This window comes from Urocampus carinirostris, chromosome 14 (genome assembly GCF_059441175.1).
Source record: "Urocampus carinirostris isolate Australia breed hairy pipefish chromosome 14, RoL_Ucar_1.0, whole genome shotgun sequence".
NCBI classification, from domain to species: domain Eukaryota; kingdom Metazoa; phylum Chordata; class Actinopteri; order Syngnathiformes; family Syngnathidae; genus Urocampus; species Urocampus carinirostris.
Genome location: NC_142362.1, coordinates 10,198,574 through 10,222,167, shown reverse-complemented (window position 1 = coordinate 10,222,167; position 23,594 = coordinate 10,198,574). Strand labels below are relative to the sequence as shown.

The 23,594-nt window shown below is 40.3% G+C and overlaps 1 protein-coding gene and 1 pseudogene across 6 annotated transcripts in view; one reads left to right on the top strand and one right to left on the bottom strand.

Annotated features, from left to right (window-relative positions):
• The window catches only part of epha6 (eph receptor A6), a 234,191-nt gene that overhangs the window by 69,527 nt on the left and 141,070 nt on the right, over positions 1-23,594 (top strand). The gene's annotated exons all lie outside the window — the stretch shown is intronic.
• LOC148352614 (serine/threonine-protein kinase pim-3-like) lies at positions 3,008-4,795 on the bottom strand (annotated as a pseudogene). Its single transcript, XR_015852752.1, has 2 exons — positions 4,454-4,795; positions 3,008-4,367 (listed from the first exon to the last, which is right to left on the bottom strand). The product of XR_015852752.1 is annotated as a serine/threonine-protein kinase pim-3-like (transcript).

Sequence of the window (23,594 nt, the reverse complement as noted above, 5' to 3'; positions counted from 1 at the left end):
GCGAATAGAGCGGAAATTGTCGTACACAAAGCTGAGGTGAACCATGGTCCAACCCTCATGCACGAGCCACCTCAGAATTCGAGCACACAGTATGTCCCTCTAACGGACGTTATTAGTATGTTGGAGAAAGTTCTGATACGTGTTACCTCAAACCAGTTTCAAGAGAGAAGGCCAGCTCCAACCAGGCGACCTGGAGACAGAATGAATGGTTTCACTGCCAAGCCATGTATCATTTGCAAAGAAGTCGAACACAGTGCTCTCTCTCATTGCCGAGACAAAAACCTTTGCTTTCACTGCCATGCCCCAGGGCATTCTCGACGTGATTGTCCAGTGACGAAAGTCGTCCCACTGCCTCAGGGAAACTGACTGATCTGCGCTTAGGGGAGAACAGTGCAGATCAACTGAGTATACCTCCCACCACTAATGTGATGCCTGACATACAAGATAATAAATCAATTTATGAGTTGTATAGCAACACAATACCTCCATCGAAGAAGCTGATCTTTCAGGGGTTTCAGAGAATAGCGGAGACTGACGAACTGTTTTACACACCTGTACTTGTGCAAGATGGCCCCACTTTCAGAGCGCTGTTAGACAGCGGGTCGATGGCTTGTACAGTAAGTGAGGCAACTGCCAAGTCCCTGCTGCAGCACTTCCCTGACATGATGAGTTACAAAGCCGATAACTATGTCATTGTAGGCTGCGGTGGACACCAAGTTTCTCCCAGAGACATGTACGACATTCACGTCACAGTTTACGGATGCCAAATGATAATGCCAGTAATGGTTGTGCCAGGCCAGACAGAACAGATGATCCTTGGCAGCAATGCCATCAAATATATTTTGACTCAATTGAAAAGTACTGACGGCTATTGGAGAATAGTTTCCACTCCTGACAACGGTCTGTCCGATAACCACAGTCAATTCCTGTCAATGCTCTCTAACACAGAGAGATGGAGAGGTGATTGCATTCCAGACAAGGTAGGGACAGTAAAAATCAAGAGTTGCGTGACGCTGAATCCACGGACCGAGTACGTTATTTGGGGCAAGTTACCTGAGATGGCCGGGACGTCAGCGGGCAGCACAGTGGTCGTTGAGCCAACCCAATGGAAGGCTGGACCCAGACAAGTCCTTGTCGGGCGAGTTGTTACTCCACTCTGGGGAGATGGATGGGTGCCTGTTAAAGTCTTTAATCCCACGGACAGAGTTGTGGTGCTGAGAAGAAACAGAAAAATTGCAGATGTGTCTCATTGTATCGCAGCGGAAGACCTGCCCAGTGCAGAGGAGATCAAGTGCAACATGCAGAGTGTACAGAGCAAAGAGGTCCAACCCAGGTCAGAAGAGGACATGATGCGTACATTGGAAGCTCTGGGTCTGCAAGACATTGACCTGAAGTCATGCGAGGTTTCGCTGCAGTGTAAAGACAAGCTCCTTCATATCATCGAACAATTCGAGTCAATCTTTTCTCGCCATAAGATGGACTGTGGAGAGGCCAAAGAGTTTGTACATCGTATCCACCTTGTTGATGATAAGCCGTTCCGTCTACCCTACAGACGTATACCACCAAGTCAGTATGAAAAACTGAGGACGACTCTCAACGAGATGGAAGAGAAAGGAATTATTCAGAAGTCGGCTAGCGACTATGCATCTGCGCTTGTTCTCATATGGAAGCGGAATGGAGAACTAAGGGTATGTACTGATTTCAGAAGGCTTAATGCGAGAACCATAAAGGATGCCTACCCACTTCCGCATCAAGCTGATGCTTTGGCCGCACTTGGGGGAAATGCCTTTTTCTCTACGATGGACCTGACGTCAGGCTACTACAATGTCCCGTTGCACCCTGATGACAAAAAGTACACGGCATTCTCATCACCCTTCGGGCTTCACGAATACAACCGGCTTCCTCAGGGACTTTGCAACAGCCCAGCAACGTTTATGAGGATGATGATGTTGATATTCGGTGATCAGAATTTCATGAGCCTATTATGTTACCTCGACGATCTGATGGTGTTTGCCCCCACAGAGGAAGTTGCACTCCAACGCCTGCAGATGGTGTTTACTCGCCTCAAGGAACACAACCTCAAACTCGCACCCAAAAAGTGTTTTTTCCTCAGACGGACTGTGAAATTTCTTGGGCATGTCATCAGTGAGGATGGAATTCGGACTGACCCCAAGAAGGTGAGAGCGATAAATGACGTACAAGTCGCTGACCTAATGGAGTCTGACGGAAAGACTCCGTGCCCTAGTAAAATAAGATCTTTTCTAGGCATGGTCATGTATTACCAAAGCTTCATTGAAGCATGTTCTGCGAAGGCAAAACCTCTGTTCAGGCTCACATCTGAATCTGGTGCCCAGCATAAGTGCAAGAAAGGCCGCAAACTAGTGAGGAAAGGTCAAGTGAAGCTGACGCCTGCTGATTGGTCCGATGCATGCCAGAACGCATTTGAAACACTGAAGCACAACCTCAAGACAGGTGTCACTCTGGCCCACCCAGATTTTGATGCGCCATTTATTCTGGCTGTCGACGCATCCTTCGATGGGATTGGAGCAGTCCTGTCACAGCTGCCACCTGATGGAAAAGTGGCCAGACCAGTCGCCTTTGCAAGTAAAACGCTCTCTCGCTCCCAGCTCAACTATCCTGCACACCGGCTCGAATTTCTTGCCTTGAAATGGGCGGTATGTGATAAATTCAGCCATTGGTTGAAAGGAAGACACTTCACCACGTGGACCGTTAACATACATTTTGACCAAACGAAGACTTGACGCGTGTGAACAGCGGTGGGTAGCGAAGCTAGCTGCATACAATTTTGACCAGGGTGTGTTGACGCGTTGTAGACATTCAGAAAAAGACAGGATCCAGTTTCAGAAAAACACCTGTTCAGGCTATAGAGTGATGAGCAGCTTGAAAGGGTGATACACAGTTGCGCGTGTGTTTCAAGTAATCCGTTCTCTCACAGCCTCTCAGCTGGGGGCTACTTGGCTTGTTGGTGACGTAGGTCTTCCGTCACTGAGGTTGATTATAAAAAAAAAAAAAGGTTGAGATGAAAAGCCCCCAGAAACAGCAGCGTTCCAAAAACAAGGCACTCCAAAATGAAAACATTTTTAAAACATTGAATAATAATAATTAAAAAAGAAAAAGTTCTCTCCGAAGCTCTATGAGAGCAGCCACATCTTAATAGGAAGGCTTTGCCATGTGCATATACCAGCCTACTAACGAAAACAAGTTCTTAAGTGAAGGTCAGACGAGGAAAAACAGTTCTGGTAAGACCAGCCCGACAGCAAAAAATGCTCCCCCTTTAGGAAACAACTAAACAGAACCAATGGAACACAAGCAAGGGGAGAACTGAAGAGAAGCAACGGCAAACAGTTGTAAAGCCGAACGTTCGTGGCCGCGGAGCAGCAGGATGCAGAGCTAGAGTCAGTTAACTCCTTGCGGCCCAGCTTCTTCTTCTGATCCCCCCGCAAGTCATTAGAGTCCTTGGGACCGCTCCTCACAGGCTTCCCTTGCTGGAGGTTGTGCTCGGTGGCGATGGTCCGCAAGCAGATTTTGCCACCGGCCGGCTCCTCGCCGTTAGAGGAGGGAACCTCGGCTGTCGTTCTCATCCATGGGTGGTCGCAGATTTGCTCCAACGTGGGCCGGTCCGAGGGTCGAAGAGCCAGGCACCATTTGATCAACGACTGGCATTCGGCTGACACCCTCCTCCTGAAATAGACTCTTCCCCGGAGGATCTCCTCGTCCTGCTCGAAGGGGATATCTCCGCACAGCAGAACGCCGAGCGACCACACTGTGGCCGAACGTCCGTGGTACCGGTGGAAACGGATCCACTCCGGTGGGCTATACACTCGGGTACCGTCAAAGTCAGTATACACGGTGTCCTTCAGCACAGCCCCCGATCCAAAGTCGATGAGCTTGAGTTCCCCGGTGCGCAAGTCCACAAGAAGGTTTTCATCCTTGATGTCCCGGTGCACCACCCCACAACTATAGCAGTGGAGCACCGCATCCAGCACTTGCCGGAAAAAGGCGCGTGCCGTGTCCTCGTCCAGGGCGCCCTTCTCAGTGATGTAGTCGAAAAGATCCTTGACCAGCTCCGGCCTCTCCATCACCAGAAGCCAACCGTCGGAGCGCTCGTAATAGTCCAGCAATTTGATCACGCCGCGGAAAGACGAGCTGACCTTCTTGAGGAGGAGGATCTCGAGGGGGACCATGCTTCCGTTAATCGAACCCCACTCGCTCCTTAGCGACGTGTTTTATCGCCACCGGTGCCCTGTCAGAGTGCCTGCTCCCGGCGTAGACGGTGCCGAAGCCACCGCTCCCCAGCACGGAGCCCACTTGGTACACCTTCTCGAACGGCTCCTTCTCCATTTTAACTGTTTCGAAAAGGACATTGGAAAATGTAGTAGTTCCACACATCGCTCAGCTGATTAGTCGTGATCCCCTTTTCAACGGCACCTACCCGGTTGAAGCTGGATTTTCACGGGGAGGTGGTCCATGCTCGAAGGGTTGCAAATGTGCGAAAATGAACCGAACTTTGACAGCAACATATTACAAAAAGGTCGAAAAGGAGAAAAATGGAAGAAAATCCAGTGGCGAAAGACTTTTTTTGGGCAAAGAAATTGAGGCGCCGTCTAAATACTGGCGTGGGTTATAATCCAGTCCAGCCGGGCGCCAGCAAAATTCGTGTCACGACCACAAAGTCGCGAGCCGGTGCGCGAAAACAGACATGAACGAGATTCGATGTCGACTGAAAACAGTCGAGGTACCGCCGGCAAAAAATGAAAACTTTCTTCCGTAGTCGTCCGACTTCTTAAGAACCGCAAGCGAATCCACTCTGATCAGGGAGCCAATTTTGAGAGCAAACTGATCAAAGAGCTTCTAGAGATGGCAGGGGTGCAGAAATCCCATACAACTCCGTACCACCCCATGGGAAATGGTATCGCAGAACGATTGAACCGAACATTGGGAGATATGATCAGAACCCTTCCCCCTCAGCCCAAAGCAAAGTGGCCACAAATGCTGCAGCAGCTCACATTCTGCTATAACTGCAGAGCATGAGACAACAGGGTTTGCACCGTTTTACCTAGTGTTTGGTAGGATCCCTCGTCTCCCAGTCGATGTCATGTTTCAACATGCTAATACCAATGATGCTGTTGTCAGCTACTCTAACTTTGTAAGCCATCTGAAGAAAGATCTACATGAAGCTGCTCAGATTGTACAGAGGAATACTCTCAGAACAGACTCGCCATGCCAAGCTGTACAACCGTAGGGCCAAAGGATCACCCCTCGTCGTGGGAGACCGGGTGTTGATCGCCAACAGAGGTGTCCCGGGGAAACGCAAAGTTGCAGATAAGTGGGAGTCGACCCCGTATGAAGTCATAGCAGTCAAGCCTGATCTCAATGTCTATAGAGTCAAGGATTGCCTGACGGGCAAAGAGAAGGTAGTTCACAGGAATTTACTGCTCTCTGTTAGCTTCTTGCCCTGTGAGGATGATCTGGCCAGCGAATCTGAACACTCAGGGTGTGACGCTGCTATGCATGGAAGTGATGTATGCCCTGATTTACCTGACGCGGTTGAAGACAGTGATGTCCGTACAGTAAACTGGGTGATACAGGCAGGTGAAGAGCAAGTTCATCCAGAGGTGGGGGATAACTCACTAGACAGCAGATCTGATGCCCAGTCTGACTCTCTCACAGTCGATACATCCAGTCGAGGAAGTCAGCACATCCCTGAACAGGATGTTGACCATACTTCAAGTGACAATACGGAAAGCCCATCACAGTGCTCTGAAAACATGATCCCTTTGGGTATGGGCCCACCACACACTGTCCTCCCAGACGAGACCCCATTGAACACTGATCATTCGGACACAGACTCCCCTGATACTGACTGTTTAGACTTGACTGTCCCAGACCTTCAAGCTCAGGTTATTTGTGCTCAACCTAACCGTTATGGTCTTAGGGTCCGCCAGTCCATCAGGCCTCCTAGTCGTCTTATTTGTCAGATGAATGACCAGTTGGTAGGTGACAATTCTCTGTCCGCAATATCTGCTAGTTCCTAGTTTAAGTTCAGTAGAGATGCACTTTCAGTTTGAGTAACAAAGCTTGAGTAAGAAACAAGAATTGTGCCTATGTGAGCACTTCCAACTACAGGAACAATGTTTGATATTTCAGAGATGTAACAGGCATCTTTGAGTCTGTGCTTAGTTAGAAGTTTGATCGCCGCCTTTCTTTTCACACTCCTTTTTGGGAGAGTTTTAGAACTGACATGCACTTCAGTTTGTTCCTTGTAATACTGTACCAGTTTTCGTGTCCTCTTTTTCATCAGTATTTGCCTTTTTGGCATGTGATTTTTTTTTTTTTTCTGTTTAGTGTAGCACTCCCATATTTAGCAGAATTTTAGGGGGGTGTATGTAACGGGTGTAATAATAACTTTTGTTTTATTGAAATTCCTGCTGAAATATGTGTATAGTTTTTGGTAAATGTCCTGCAATGCTGAGTCCAACAGTGCCATCTGCTGGTATGGGGTGGGGTTTGGTTTTGGCTTCTAACATGTGACCAGGAGGCGGGGTTTGTTGTTAGTCTTACTAGAGAGAACTACAAAGGTAAGACATATCTTTTGGTGCTCCACAAAAGAAGTTCATTTTAAACATTATAACCCCAGCTGACAAATCTCTCACCATGCATAGTAATGTGATTGATATTGTCAAGCTGTTTAGGTTTATTTTTGTTTTGTTTCTGTTTTACTAAATATTAATTCCCTTTGTAGAGATCAAACCCAGCAGAAAAAGCTAATGTTGTGACTCATCCATTTGCAGGTAAATTGTACCCGTTTTTATACTCATTATTGTTTTTATTCCTATTTTCTCATATACATTAAAAAAGGATGATGTTGGTTAAAATTCAGACTAAAGAAAAACATGTTGAATTCATTGTAAACGTTAAAAATCCACTATACGATCTCTTGTTAAAAGTATCTTGTTAAAATGTAAAAATGTATTGTGATATTCTAAAATGTATTTTCTGTAAAGTGAAAAGAAAGCTCTTTGATATGCTTTGTTGTTAGTCTTATCAGAGAGAACTACAAAGAGATCAGACCCAGCAGAAAAAGCTAATGTTGTGACTCATCCATTTGCAGAAACTGTAATAATAAAAACCTCATCATCCAGTCCAGCGTGAATGTGGATCTTTGGTGGGACACGTACACCGCGGTTACATATATATATATAGGCTCTTTGAACTAATTTGGCCATTGTTAACACATACTTAGAGAAAATAATTTAAAACTTTTTAAAGACCCCTCTAAATCCATCGCCAAAAATATATAAATAAAAATCAATTCGTCACTTGACGCTCTCGTTGTCGCTTTTCAAGCTGTAATTGAGAACAAAATGTGAGAAGTACTTAATTGAGCTTGTCAAGCGAGTAGGCGGGTTTGTTGGGCACCTAGAGATCTCTTCATCTTTTTTTCGTATTTTAATTGTTACGAGAATAAATTATGCAAATCGCCGATATTTTTTTTTTCTCGCCAGCCCCAGTTGCGGCGTGAACTTTCCGTGACTTCTGCCTGGCTTATTTCTGCCTTCGCTGAGAGTTACTTCAAAGCTGAAAAGTGATCAAAGACAGTGGGAAAAAAAATATTCCCCAGCGTAGCAGCACCCTGCATACATACATTTATACGGCTTCTGCTCGTCTCGACGTGGCACAGTCTCTCACTCTGGAAACAAACGCATGTGACACCTTCTGATGTTTTGCATTCTTTTACTACCCCGCCCTCAAGGATAGTCCTGTCAGATGCTGCAACACTTGATTTCCATCTTCTCCGCTGCATGCAATCCTGTGTGTTCTATTTTAAAACATCAGCCAAAGGACTGAATTAGTCATTAAAGTATATGTGGAGCTCATCGTGGCCCAGATAGAATATCATGAGCACTTGTCATAAATGAAAGTCCACATTGGGAGTTAAGACAGCTGCTACGCTGATTAAAAAGCATGTGAAAAACATGGGGTTATTCGGGGGTCGTCGTCACTGATGACGGGGATTTGTCTCGGCGCTAGTTGTGATAGCTAGCAAATATAACGCGGAGTTACTGGTGTTCGGTAATTGATGTCTTGGTGAGTACGTTCGCCGCCGTCTAGGGATGAATGATTTATGGGCAGGCCTCATTAGAAGAGGTTAGCTGTTGTTTGGTGGCGTTGAAGCGTTCGTGTTTATCGATTGTGCGGCCCGAATTTTATTCTAAAACTTTTTTGACCGAACAAAAATCGAAAACTTTTCCAAAGAAAAATGATATGATCATATAGTTTAAGGTTGCAGCCAGTCGGGTCTATTACCGTAAATTCCTGACTACAGAGCACACCTGCTTAAAAGCCGCATGCTCAAATTTAAGAGCTTAAGTCTTTTTATTTTATTTTTTTGTGTACAATCCCCACCGAATTTGAAGCCACAGTCTTAAAGAGCCATAAAAATGAACTAATTCATGTCCATTTCTTCATTTTAATGCCCAGCGCACTCCTAGCGCCAACTGTGTGGGAAATTTAGCTGCCGAATGCCAATAGCACCGTAATTCTGCACCCCTTCTTAAGTTCTCATTGGCAGTTTTGCTTCGAGTTGTTTACATCATATACTGTGACCATTAAAGAAAGTGATTACAAAGATGAGCACATATTAACGACTGCGCCCCCCAAAAAAATACAATGAGGGCAGTGTCACATAAAATATGAACCCTATATATGCTAGACAACAGTGTCCAGGCAACCATACTGTTGTAATATTTTTTGACTGTCTATGTAAGTGAAAAATGAGTTATAACATCGCTGTCAAGTGATAAAAACGTATCTCTGAAGTTGTTCCTCAATGGTTTATATCTTGTTCTGCTGATATTATCATCTACAATTGTATTCAATGCGAATATATATTATATATAATCTTAGGGCAGTATGTATATGTGTATCGAAAAAATAAAATAGTATTTTAATTCAATTGATCATTCATAAAAATTCAGTTACCCGTATTTAATTTTTCAATTGAAACAATTCATCATTCCTGCATCTGTTCATTTTTTAATGTGTTTACCTATAAATCTATTTTTAAATAAATTAATTTTATTTTATTTGTTAATTTAACTTACCTGGGATACAAAGAGAAACATATTTCCGCCACTACAATATTATAGCATCCAAGGTTACACTATAACAGAAAAACACAAACCAACTCAATACATAACCTCAACGATATAAACAAAATACAGATAGTTTGAAATATCTGTGTCAGTATGTACCAATACCAGTAATGGATGCCCACAAACTACAAAATAAGAAAAAAAGGGTAACTTAAGTTAAAAGTTATATACAGTGGGACCTCGCTTCTTCGCGGTTCCTCGTTCGCGGGTTCAGAGCTTCGCGGTTCTAAAAAATAATAATAATAAAATAATTACCCCCCCCCAAAAAAGGGGGTTTTTAAGCATTTTTGAAGGGGCGTCGCTACTTCGCGGATTTTCACTTTTCGCGGGTGGTTTTGGTCCCCAATAACCGCGATAACCGAGGGATTACTGTACTGTAAATCTACTGGTATCAAATATCTAGTATGGGTGTCAATGACTACTCAATTTTTGTAGGTATCTGTATCCATCTGACAAAGGTGGTATCAAATATCCCTAATAATAATAACAAACTAAATTGACCTCATAATTAGCAGCACGGCGGCTGAGTGGTAAGGGCGACCGCAACATATTTCTGAGGTCATGGGACCTGTGTGGAGTTTGCATGTTCTCCCCATGCTTGTGTGGCACTCCACTTTCCTCCCACATTCCAAAAACATGCATTTCAGGTTTATTCTTTGGTACGAATTGTCCCTAGATGTAAATGAGCGAGTGAGTTGTCTGTCTGTGTGTCCCCTGCACACTGCCCGAGGACAGCTGAGATGATCTCCAGCAACCTCGCGACCCTTCTGAGAATAAGTGGTGCAGATAATGGATGGATGGATGGTCCTCGTAATTAAAGGGAAAAATGGCTGGAACGCTGCAAACAATCACTTACTTCTAGGAAAAACCTTTACCCTGCCCCGGGCACACAAACATGGCTCCGGGTGTCTATATCAAATCTAAGGTTAAGCTAGCAATATGTTTCCTTTTGCTCCTCATTGCAATCATCACTTTTTCATCCGTGGTGTGTGCCACAAGCCCGTATTGAATCTATTTTGGCTTTTATTTGAACATTAAATATTTACATGCCGCAACATGTCATGTGGCTTTGGAGCGATGGCTCTCCAGTTATGCTGCAAAACAAAATCTCAACATCGGCAAGGTGAGTGCAGTGACAAAAGCAAGTGATGTATTTTTTATTTTTTTTCCCTCTGAAAAGTGGATCGTACAGCTCTATTTGTAGACTCTGAACGAAACAGCATCTCACTGCATCAGCCGAAGGCAGCTTTTTAGTTTTCATTTTTTTGCTATAGCTACAAAAAATGAGTGCAGGGCAAGGTACTGATAAAACCTTTACTAGCTACCATTCACGTGTTGCATTACAAATGTTTCTGGCTTGACAGAACAGGAGTAGTTGCTTAGTTATTTTTACCCAAACAAATGTGAACATTTTAAAGATAACATATTCATTCAAGAACAGAGGACAAACTCTGTTTACTACAGTACTTGCTTGTATCGCCCCATAGAAATTGTCCATTGCAGGTTTCCCCCTTCTATACAACCCAATTATTAAATGACTATGGTATAATGATTTATTTCTCGAGTAAAATATGAGAAATTATGCTTCCAACAATCCTCAAAATGACTAATATTACTTGCTTGGAGACCTGTCTGCCCATTTTAAAGTTTTAATTGTTTAACTTTACAGATAAAAATCCTTTTAAAGGAGAAAAAAAACAATCATATTCGCAAAGTTGCTGTCAATTAAAGGATTCAAGAGGAAAATCTTATTTTCAGCGGTGTTATCAATTAAATGATAACAATAATTATTACAGTAATGTTTCTCATTTTGTTTTAAAATAAGAAATAGGAGGCATAAGCGTAATTTTTATTTTGATAGAAAAATAATAAAATGTACAGAATTTAACTTATTTATACCATTATATGATTTAAGTCAATAAAAACATGCAAAACAATTCTACGTATTTTATATGAGTATACATATTATTTTATATTTTAAAATTAATAATAATATTTTTTCCAATATAAAATGTTATGAATTGAATAAATATATATTCTTGTTTGACATGTATATATTTACCAAGAGTGTTTTTTTGAATAATTTTATTAATAGATATGAAAATAATAAAGGGTCAAATAATAAATTATTATCTTGTTATAGCAATATTTCTAATAAAAATGATAATTTCCTCATAAAATATTTTTTGGATATATAAATGAAATGATGATTCATAACTTCTTTTAAATATCACATTTTTTTACATATGTCTACCGGAAAAACATTTTTACAAATTAAATATAGATGAGTACAAATACAATGACATTTTGCAAATTTTATTTAAATATATATTGTTTTTTGCCAGAATTTCGAGAAATAGTACTGTACTATTTTTTTTGGTATATTTTGAATTTAGAAATATTATTTGGAAAGATCTTTCCCACAAAATAGGTGAAAGTAAATACTGTGTAAAATAGGCAGAAATATCTTGGCAAAATGATCCTGTTTTTTCTTTGTCATTTTACATTCTATTTCATTTCATTACGGTTGTCATGCTTATTAGTATTATTGTTTCCGTTATTAGAAAAAAATTGTTTGAAAATAGATAAATGTATTTAGGCCGTCATAAGATCATTGTGCACATTTTATTTTGAGTGGTTTTTTTTTTTGTGACCTTCAAAAATATAGGACTGTATTAAAATGTTTTAAAATCAAAAATATTATCTGAAACGATCCTACAAGAAAAACAATTAAAAACACCGTAAAGTAATTAAGATTAGAAGAATGTAAGAACATAAAAAAATAACATTATCTTGCAATGGATTTGTTTTTCTTGAGGGGGTGTAGAATGTAATATTTTAAAGTTTGTTTATATATATATATATATATATATATATATATATATAATGTGTGTGTGTGTTTTAAAGAGTTAAAAGAACCAATCCAGGGAGGTTACACATTTTTAATGGCTAAATATTATTATTATGCTCAGCTACAAATTTTGCATTTGTATGATTGAATTGTCCATTAGAAATACATTAAAATAGATTTAAAAATCTGCGGGCAGGGTAGTGGTTGGCGCGTGTGTGGCACAGTTCTGCGGTCATGGGATCAAACCCTCCTGTGTGGAGTTTGAATGTTCTCAGCGTGCTTGCGTGGGTTTCCTCTGGGCACTCCGTTTTGCTCTCACATTCCAAAAACATGCATGTCGGGTTAATTGACCGGTCCAAATTGTCCCAAGGTGTGAATGAGCGAGTGAGTTGTCTGCTCTGCCTTGCGACTGGCTGGCAACCAGTTCAGGGTGTCCCCTGCCCACTGCCCGAAGCTAGCTGGGATGGGCTCAGCACCCTCCGCGGCCCTGTCTGCAAAGGTCTCCAACATGGTGGCTCCTAAGGACAGCTGAAGTACCCACGGATCTGTTCTGAAGATAGCTCACCAGAGCTGGGTCATTGTAATTTTTTTTTTTGGGGTGGTTGACTGAGTCTATTTGACCTTACTTCCAACAATAACATGTTAAATTGTAATTTTAAAAGGCATTACACACTGCGTACCCTTTATGCTAATTACTAACAAAAAGTAGCTCTTGGCTTTAAAGAGTTGAAGACTCTCCAATAATCACAATGTTGGAGAAACTAAAAAATATTTGTATTTCAATTTTCCTTTGGCAGCGACAAAAGTCAATTGTATTCGCAGATATAATTCTTCCTGCGGCTTTTCTATCTGCCTCATAGCTGTCTACGTAAAATAAAAATCAACATTTATTGAGGTGTCATCTGGTTGAGGTCATGCAAAAAAAGGGTTAACATTCTCCCGTGTTTTTATTTATTAATAAGTCTATTTAAATGCATTCAAGTTGTTGAGAGCTTTGCAAAGGAAAATGGAATTTTTGGGCAAGCTAGTGGACTTTTCCTCAGCCTCTCATATGAGCGTCGGCAGCGAATGGATGCAGCAAATGACCCCAGGGCACAAAAGGCTTTAACTAGCAGTAGGTGCCTCAGTCTGTTAGAATGAAACCGCCAAGCTTGTTAGTCGTGCGGGTAGACTCTTGTGCGGCGCGTTAGCGCAAAAGCAAGGTTGGGGAGTAACGGCATCTATGGAACGGTGTAATTAGAGTACAGTTACAGAAAAAAAAGATGTAATGAAATTTCGGGTATATTTAGTTAAAACCAGGATTGCTTTGCATGGTTACAATTGTATTTAAAACTATATTTACAGACAATTTTTATTTGTCATTGTTTCAATGCCGGATATTTTGAAAACATAGAGGGATAGAGCATGCACGTGGTAGTAATGATGCGCGTATTGTACAGACTCCAACTCATACACCGTGTTCCAGGGAAAAGCCCTTCTCTTTGTCTGTATTTTAGTTCTCATGCAATGTAGCACTCATTTGGTTGAATCGCCGTGAGCCTGCAGTTTAATGAGGGCAGTGCAGTTGCTCACTAGTGATGCGTGCAGTGACATTTAGTAAATCAAATAGATTGTGTTATTTTTGTATTAGAATAGAATAGAATATACCTTTATTGTCATTGTTACAAAATGGGTTAACATATTGTGACAACTAAATTGGGCATGACACTCCAGTTTCACACATTCACAGTGAGGTAAAGAAACCAAGAAGATGAGGAACAGAGAAAAGGTTATAAAACAAGGAGGATCAGGTTATAGTTATAATTTACACAAAGAAATGACGGCATGTAGGATGTTACATACAGTTGGTATCGTAAGGGTTTGTGCAATATACATTTGGTGCAAAAATAGTCAACATAGTGCAAAAAAAAAATAGTCAACATTGTGCAAGGTGAACAGTAAACAAAGTGCAGTCAACATTCTGCAGTTAATTGGTGTTCAAAATTACTGTATGAATATTGTAGTATTGTGATAATATTTTATTAAGACAAGTAAATCAGAACATTGTCGGGAGGTTTGGCATTTCTACTTCAAACAAGTAAAATTGGACACAAGACATCTCAGAGTTTGTTGGATGAAGGTGAAAACTATTTGTTTAAAAAAATATTGGGTTCTTAATGGTATGTGGTATGTGTCGATGGCACTGTATTGTCTAATGCGCAGGAAAACAAGTGCTAAATGTGCAAAACATAGCAGCAAGATGTCAGACATACCTGGAAGCGGCTGGTATGGATTCTGTATTTCTCGATTTATATTTTTTTTATATAAATTAGCAATGGTATGATAGTTCGTGTATTTTTTCTAATTTTTTAAAATGCGTTTTTAACTGAATGGAGTTTTTTTAAATACTAAGAGGCACTCAATATTAAACATTGACCCTTTAATGTCATCTTAATGTGAACTAACACAGAACATTGCTTGTCTGCCCTGTGAAAGAGTTTTGTTTTTTTTTGCCCCAATAAACTTCGACTATTAAAATGTAAGCGCTTTTTTGTAAGACTGCAAGCAACTCCCTCAACTTGGTTTCCTTTAATTGTCAACGCTGCATTGTTCATTTACTTTAAACACAATTAAGTCATCGTTTTTATATTATGTTTATTTTGTCTTTTAAAAGCATATTTGGTATTAGAAAAATTGAAAATAATCAAGTTACAATTACTGCAATATTAAGGTAAACCGGATTACGTTACTGATTTTTCACCAGGTAACTAGTAACTGCATTGGATTACATATTTAAAGTAAACCCTCCCCAACGCTGCGCATACATACGCACCGCAGATGGACTTAATCCAGCTATTGAAAGCGGCGAACGGCAATAGCAAAAAAGTGGGTCAGGTTTAGAAGAAGGCTGCGGTGGCAATCCGTTCCCCAAGATTGGATTGAGCCCTGAACTTTGTCTGAACCCACAAACGTAGAAAAAAAAACACAACGGATTTGGGGATTGGACGCGATGCTATCTGTGCGAAATGATGCTGGCAGCTTTCTTGATGAAGTTGTATTGTTAGCGGACGACACGTGAAAGAGAGGGCGGAAAATGTGGGGGGACCGGAACGCATTTTGCTGGGGGGCTCTCTAAAAATTCGCTTACTTTTTGCTTAACATTTGATACGTTTATAACGCTTGCTTACAATAAAAAATGTAGTTCGGTTGGACACCTGCAAAGGAACCCTATTTATTATGACGATTATGCACTTTTTACATAATTTTCACTGTCGGGAAATCACGTTGCTGTTTTTTTTTTAATGTCCACATCTTTTTGGTCAGATCCATTTTTGGACCTTCTGACATTTTAAAGCCCTAGAGTGTAATAGTTGGCCACTAGGTGACACTGCATTGTCTAATACCGAGACAAACATGGCGGCGACATTCGGTTGGGACTCCACAATGTAAAAGATATACAATTCAACCTTCTTTTTATGAAAAAAAAAATACTATTGGTAATATAATCAAGTATTTTTTTCCTGATATTTAAATTAATGTTTGGGTTTCTATTTTACTAAAATGTTTGTACCACTAGGAGGCACTAAATATTACACACCATCCCTTTAATAAAAACAATGGGCTTAGAGGAGGACCTGGAGAACAGATTGAATTTTTTGCATCTTGAGTGTTATTTTGTACAGTCCTCAAATCTTCTCTTATTAAGTTCAAAATTCATTGATGTCTTCTCATTTTATTTTGAGTGTCTACTATTATTGTGATACCATTTTGTTTTATGACCGTATACTGACAGTAAAGGCCATTCATTCAGTCATTGTTCTACTTTTAGGGGGAACTCTCGGTGTAAAGCAAGAATAATCAGTTGGCAAAATGGACTTATTTAATCAATTCAATTTTATTTTATTTTTCCAATAGATTTTATGACATCGAAATATTTCACTTGAGCAGAATTGTCTTTTCTGATTTTTAATAAAAATTATGATATATAATTCGTTTCAATATAGAAATATACTCATTTGAATAATTACTAGCCAGAGTTGGAATTGATTGACTCCTTATCAAGTTACTACAAATTGTATAATAAAATGCAATATCCCCAAAATAACATACATTCTTCAGATAGTGTAGCTTGTTTAAAGTCTTAATGTTTACGTACCTATTTATCATTTACCTCCTTTCACTATTTTCACTTGCAGTAAGCTGATTTTAAAATATAGTTCCATGTATTTTATAATATAAATAAATATTGGATTTAAGTACTACATTTTATTATAGTATTATATTAAGAAAAACTGTCAAAAGAGAGTCCTTATACTTATATTAGGGAAAATGTCTGACAATAACAAACGTGTTTTTTTTTCTGGTAAAAAGAGAAAATGGCTTAAAAAATAAGGCTTGTTTTAAGAATGATTGTTTTTTTATTAAGTTTAGCACTTCTTTTTGTAATTGAATAAGAAAAACAAAACTTCAGCCTCCTTTTTATATAATTCTGATATGTTTTAACCTACAAATAGATATACATGTACCTAAAGACTGTCCTATTTTTTTTTTTTAATTTGTAGATCAAATTTCATTCTCATGACATCTTTAGGATCATATTTCTCTTTCTACCATTGTTTTTAATGTATATTTGCAAAGTAGGGCACGGAAATTATTCCTTAACATTTGATTTTTTTTTTTTTTTTGTTTAATTGTGAATTATATTTTAACACATTCAGTGCTAGTGACAACCTTCAATGTCAAACCTCCATTTTCTATTTGAGTAGGTATAACAGGAATTTGTCAATTTGTTAGGAACAGAACATTAAAAACATGTTCCCTTTTGTTTAACAATAAAATTAAGACCAACTATGATATATTAACTATGATAAAATTGGTTGAACTGGTATTAACTTAAATTGAAGTCAATCAAATTGTTTACAAAACAAGATTAAATTGTTAAAATTAAATCAATCCAAGGGACAATGTGTAATGTTTGATCACTAGATCTCGCTATATTGAGTATTGCACCTGAAAATGAGTCCCACAAAGCGCATAAAACAATACAAACTACGGAGGCATGAAGTGACCAAACTGCACTATTCTACTTTGTCAAGTCAAGTCATGATTATTTGTATAGCCATTAATCACTGAGTCTCAAAGGGCTGCACAGATTATTGCAAACCACAGACTTCTATTACACCATCCCCTGATCTAAAACCTACATGACGGCAAGGAAAAACTCAAAAGGTAACCGTAAGAAGCAAGATGGTCAACAATGTAATCTAAAACTAATACAAATATCTCGACTTACAACTCTTTATTAAACCCAACTTTATACGATAGTCTCATCTCATCTCATTAGCTGCACCGCTTATCCTCAGTAGGGTCGCGGGGGTGCTGGAGCCCATCCCAGCAATCATCGGGCAGTGGGCAGGGGACCCCCTGAACTGGTTGCCAGCCAATCGCAGGGCACACAGGGACAGACAACTCACTCATTCACACCTAGGGACAATTTGGACCAGCCAATCCACCTGAATTGCATGTCTTTGGAATGTGGGAGGAAACCAGAGTGCTCGGAGGAAACCCACGCAAGCATGGGGAGAACATACAAACTCCGCACAGGAAGTCCGGTAGCTGGATTTGAACTCACACAGGAGGTTCCCAAGACCTTAGAACTGTGCCGCACACGCGCTAACCACTGCGCCGCCGTGCTGCCCTTATACGATAGTATTTTTGCTTTTTAGTCAAATCAATATTGTTGTATTGAATGAAGTTCTTTTTTACCACTAGGAGGCGCTAAATAATACACAATTTCCCATTGAAGATTTTTTTTTCACTGTATTTATTTATGTTGACTTTTTTGCCCCACATTTTAGTCCGTTTTCTCTTGAAAGCATGATTTCTCTCCACGTTCCTATCTTAAAATCAATAAAAAGCTAACACTCCAGATACAAGAGCACAATAAACATATTCCATTCCTCCGCAAGGTTTCAACATCAGCAGACCGGCTGCAATATTTATAACGTGCGCATTTCTTCACAAGGCAGTTGATATACGACTCAAACTAATCCCACCGTTGTAAACAACTCCATCCATTTGCCCATTCCGATAGTGTCCACCCGATGATCAAAGGGGCAGCACGGTAATGGAAAAACATGGCCTAGTAAACAAATTTATCGAGAGTACAGTATAAAATAATTTATACGAATTCCCTACGTCGCTACTAATGTAAAAAGGTTTTACAATCCGTCGAGAGCCTCGTTCACAAATCAGCGGACTGAGCGAACGAGAATGGTTTTGGCCGTTTTACACCGTCGTTATTCTTTGTAACGACACGTAGCGCCATTAGTCAAATAAGCCTGAAATGTTTCATTGCCTGCAATAATGTTTGAGTGGTTGTGTTTTGACACAATAACTGCCAATAGTCACTAAGACTAAAAGGATACTCATATTTTTGTTGTACGGGAATTTGTGTGTCAAATGAGTAATACCAACGCTAACTACACATGAGCATGCATGTGCGTACCAGCCTTTTTTCCCTATTCCTTATATTAGAGCTCTCTGCAGAGAGTAGAGGCCTGGTTTATAGAGCAATATGGCTTATTTCGTGTGGGATTGATCTGACTTTGCGTGCATCACATCAGCATTCTGTTTGTGTTTTGGGGGTCGGTAACTCAAAATGTTGAAAGATCCATATTGGACCAAAAAAAAATGTTTTTAGAGCAGCGAGCCGTTTAAATTAATGCAATACATGCAGTATGTGTTTATAGTGTATTAGCTATATTAGCTTACTATCAAAATGACTGAGTTCCTGTTGAAAATGATGCAAAATATTCATGAATTATAGTAGGTTCAATTGCTTTGATCAAATTAAAAACATGCAATAGAGAAATCCAATCTTTTTTGTCATTTTAATTTTGAGGGGAAAAAAATTTACATAATGAACCCATTATCACCAGTTAGCCTCCTAAGAACACATGAGTAGTGGAAAGGTCCTGGAAATAGCTCACCATTTGATGGGTCATTGTGTTTTTTCTAGGAAATTTGATTTCTAACTGCCGTTGTGTTTTGGGGTTGACTGAGCCAATTTTGACTTTACTTCTAATAGTTGCAACCTGGTACAGACGCTCCCCCTTACTTACGAACATTCGAGTTACGAACAAAGGTACATACGAACATTTTTTTCGAGATGTTGAAAATTATCTGGACGTTGCTGTAAGTTGGATTTTATATTGTGTACACCTTTTCCCGATTAGACGACAGTACTCTAGTGCTTCTTTCCGCCGCATGGCGCTGTGAGAGGTCACCCAGCATCCACTCCAAAAAAGTAATCAGGCTTCTACTTCCTGGTTCATGTAAACATAACTACGCGTACTGTATCCCTAGCACTTGATGTTTTTATTGTTCGATACCTCGTGCATCCATTTAATATGGTTGGTGTACAGTGTAAAGAAGAGGCGAGCCCTTTCTTTTGAAACAGAAGTGGAATAAGAAAGCTTGATGCGGTTGAGAAAATGGTCGGAACGCTTTTTTTCTGCCAATTTTTACCAGGGAGGAGGACCTCTTCCAAAAGTAAGTTAAACTGAGCTTTATTTATTTTCATCGAGCATATTATTTTCAGAAATGTTTCATTTTTGTACAAAACAATGCAGGTTTCTTATAAGAGCATTACACTTACTTATACAAACCTTCAACATAAAAGATATAGCACTGAAGCAACTTGTGAAAGATCATCTGAAACAGGGGTGTCAAACTTATTTTAACTCGGGGGCCACACCATAGAACAAACATTCTGTCAGGGGCCGGACTTGTAGATTAAAGAGAAATAAAAAGAGAGATAAAAAAATAGGAGAAAGAGGGAGGGAAAAGGAGAGAGGGTGGGACAAAGAAAGAAAAAAGGTAGAGAGGGAGAGAGTTTGAAAACCAAGAGATAAAAAGAGAAGTCATAAGAGAGGGGGAAAGAAAGGGAGAGGAAGACAGAAATCCAACGAGAAATAGAAAGACAGAAGGAGAGAAAAGAAAGCTCGAAGGGTAGGAATAGAGAAAAAAAGGAAGTTAGATCAAAATAAGTAAACATACACAGAGAGAGAGAGAAAGAGACAAAGAGCAAGAAAGGAAGAGAAAAAGAGAGACAAAAAAAGTGAAGGAGATAGAGAGTGGGTGGAAAAGAGCAAGAGAGAGAGAGAGAGAGAAAGAAATACAAGTACAGTGTCTTTGTTCGAGGCACCTGGCTTTGGCAACATCAAGTTGACATATTTCAACCTGCAGCTTGTTTTTCTCTTGCGCTTCTGAGTGTTGTCTCGCGGGCCGGATTCAATCCCTTGCCGGGCCTGATCTGGCCTGCGGGCCGCCTGTTTGACACCTGTGATCTGGAACCTCATTCGTTTGTAGGGCAGCGTCTGTAATAACATAGTAATAAAACATTACTGCCATCATAAATTGTTTTTAAAGAAATTAATTTCAAACTGGTAGCCCTTTTCGCCAATCTGTAACAAAAAGTAGCTCTCAGATCAAATAAATTAGACCTTCTGCCAAAGAGGCAAGAAATATTTTTTGCCATACTTTTACATCTCCCCTTTTTTCAACATCATGCAATGCATCCCATTGATTTCAGCTCATGCAAAACAGCGATGACATTTACCGTGGTTCGAGCAACCCACTAACTCATATGTCAGGCTCCGTTGTGCACCACTGGCTAGCTTCAGAGGCTCTTGTCATTCTGGCCCTTCCCTTCCGAGTGTTAACAGTAGAGGGACAGGATCAGGGGCAGCGATTAACATGATGTGAGCTGCAGGGCAGCAGAAGACCCCGGGGCGTCCCACCAAAATCTCTGCAAGCGAGTACTGTCTGTTTGATGTCTCTGATAGGCGCTGTCACGCATGCAAGCACAGACTCGACCGAAAAACCATTTAACTGGCCGCTCTGGGTCCAGCTCACATTTTCTTTTGCCTCCTTCCTGTCAGCCCGTGTTAACAAAAAAGGGCATTGTGAGTGAAAATATCTAATGCTCCTGTGCTTTTCTGATGGTTTGACAACCGACATATTCATATTTTTTGATTACTGTAAATTCCGGATTATAGAGAGCACCTGATTGTAAGCCGTACCCACCACATTTTAAGAGGAAAACCAATTTTGTACTTACACAATCCGCACCTGTATATAAGCCGCATGCGCCCACATTAAAAATGTAACACAAACACAAAATTAACCCAAACCCGACTAAGTCCCGCGATTGAAACTGAATGTCCTTCATAAAAGTACACAGTCCAAAAATCACAACCGGCGAAATGAACAGAAAATAATACTGGTACTTAAGGTTTGATGCAGACCTGCAAAGTCCGGGTCCCGTTGAAAGTAATCCAAGGAAAAAAAAAGTATATTTCCAAAGGTAAGGGTCCGAAGAATATATATCCACTATTGTCTGCCGCGTCCACAAACACTCACCTTTACCGGTCTCCACTTCCCGTCAGACCGTGTTTTTTTCACCCCTTCTTTTTTATTCGCCCGTGGGAAACATGTCAGAATAAGTGTCTGAAATAAAGACATTAAAAAAATATACTATTGCAAATACATATTATACATGGTTACACATATTTACAAAGCAAGACGGTACACCGAGAGAGTTTTCAAAGCTTTAATAATAATAACTTTCATCCCAAACGGTGCCTGTGACAGGTAGCAACACGCTCACAACACAGTAAACGGGTCTGTTAAAAAAACATACGGTACTCGTAAAAATCACGGTAAACCGTCCTCATCTTCCTCCTTAGAACTGAAGCCATCGAAAAGCAACTTTGTCATATAGACGTCGTCCCACGCTCCCTTATTCCAAAACACGCTAGCAACACGCTCGCAACACAGTAAACAGGTCTGCTAAAAAAAACATACCGTACTTGTAAAAATCACGGTAAACCGTCCTCATCTTCCTCCTTAGAACCGAAGCCGTCAAAGTCGTCTTCCTCAGTGTCGGAAAGAAACTTCGTCATATAGACGTCGTCCCACGCTCCCTTATTCCAAAACACGCTAACAACACGCTCGCTCCTTCTTTATCGGACTGCTCGATTGCTTTTAGGTTGAAAGCTGCGTCATGTGCCTTTCTTTTGGCATTTTGCATGATGAGGGTATGTTTACGCTAATTTAATTTACCGTATGCACAAGCCAAGAAGTTGCAGTCTTCCTCGGCGCATATATTCCACCGGTCTAAATCTTACCTTTTGTACTCGAACGCCGCTGGCGGCCGTTAAAAAAATTACATAAATTGGCCGCATCACCGAATAAGCCACAGGGTTGAATGTTTGGGAAAAAAGTAGCGGCATATAGTCCGGAATTCACGGTATTTTATATTAACATGAGCAATTTTCATAACAATCATCCAGCGACATTGTAGAGACAAGACAAGCATGTGCAGTAGGTACAATGCATGCATTCCGACCCCAGTAATAACATTTTTTATTTTCAATTCCCATCCGCCCATCACTCTGGAAAATTCTACATTTGGGCTCACGACACCACTTGACCCGTTTTCTATTGCTCTCCGAGTTCAATTTTTATGCTCTCATTGGTAAGGCAATATACTCTTGGTGTTCTTCCCTTGGCAGGAGGCAGTGCAACGAAAAATGTGGTCTCATATATTGCCAGTATTGCATGATTTTATTTTATGGTAATTTCAAAATCAAGTGATTTTTACAAGCAGTTTTTGTATATGTATCACAGTGAACAAGGATTTAAATTCAAGTTTGATTTAGTGATCTGTGATCTTGATTTTGTATTTTTCTAAGGAAAGTGTGTATTATTCGACCGCTAGATGTTTTGTAGTGCGACTAAAAACAAGTGATAAAAAAATACAAGACATAATGCAAATTACAGAGACTCAAAGAGACCAAACAGCATTTTTTTTACATTTTTACCATGTTTTGGGGGGTCTCCCGTTGCAGGTGGGGCTCATGTTATGGTAAATAAGTGTACATTTCTCGACCCGGGAGCAATGTTCCCTCTAAGCTGCGTGTGTGCACAATTGCGCACTACCCAGAGCATTTCCGCGCACAAGAAAATCTGGCCAGCTCACAAAAATCAGGGCTCGAAATTGCTAATTAAGAAGCAAATTAAGTCAAAGTTACAGTGCATGAAGGTAAAAATACACGGGTTCCCTGCATCCCTGCATACCACCAGATCCTAACAACGGAGGTCCAATTGGCAGGTGTGGGACTTATTTTTGCAAAAGACCATTTCCACGTATCTGCATTTCGCTCTTCAGCGGAGCAGAATGGCCTTCCATCACATGCCTGAAGGGACACGAAGGGTTCCAGTTATTTGATTACGCTGTGGGATACAAGGAAGAAAGGTTTGTTTGAACAACAGAGGAGAAAAATATACAAATGTAAGACACTAGAGAATAGATGACACAGGAGAGAATCTAGGCTTAGATTGTGTTGGCTGTTGATGTTGCTGTGGGACTAGCAACAGGGAAAACAGATGTGTGACTCATCGTTGCAAAAATGATTTTTACACTTGAAATAAACAGGCTATAATCCCTCGCTGGTTCACGCTTCCTAAAGTGTGGACGCAGTTCATCACTGGTTGGAAAACATTCCGTGATTCATTATCGC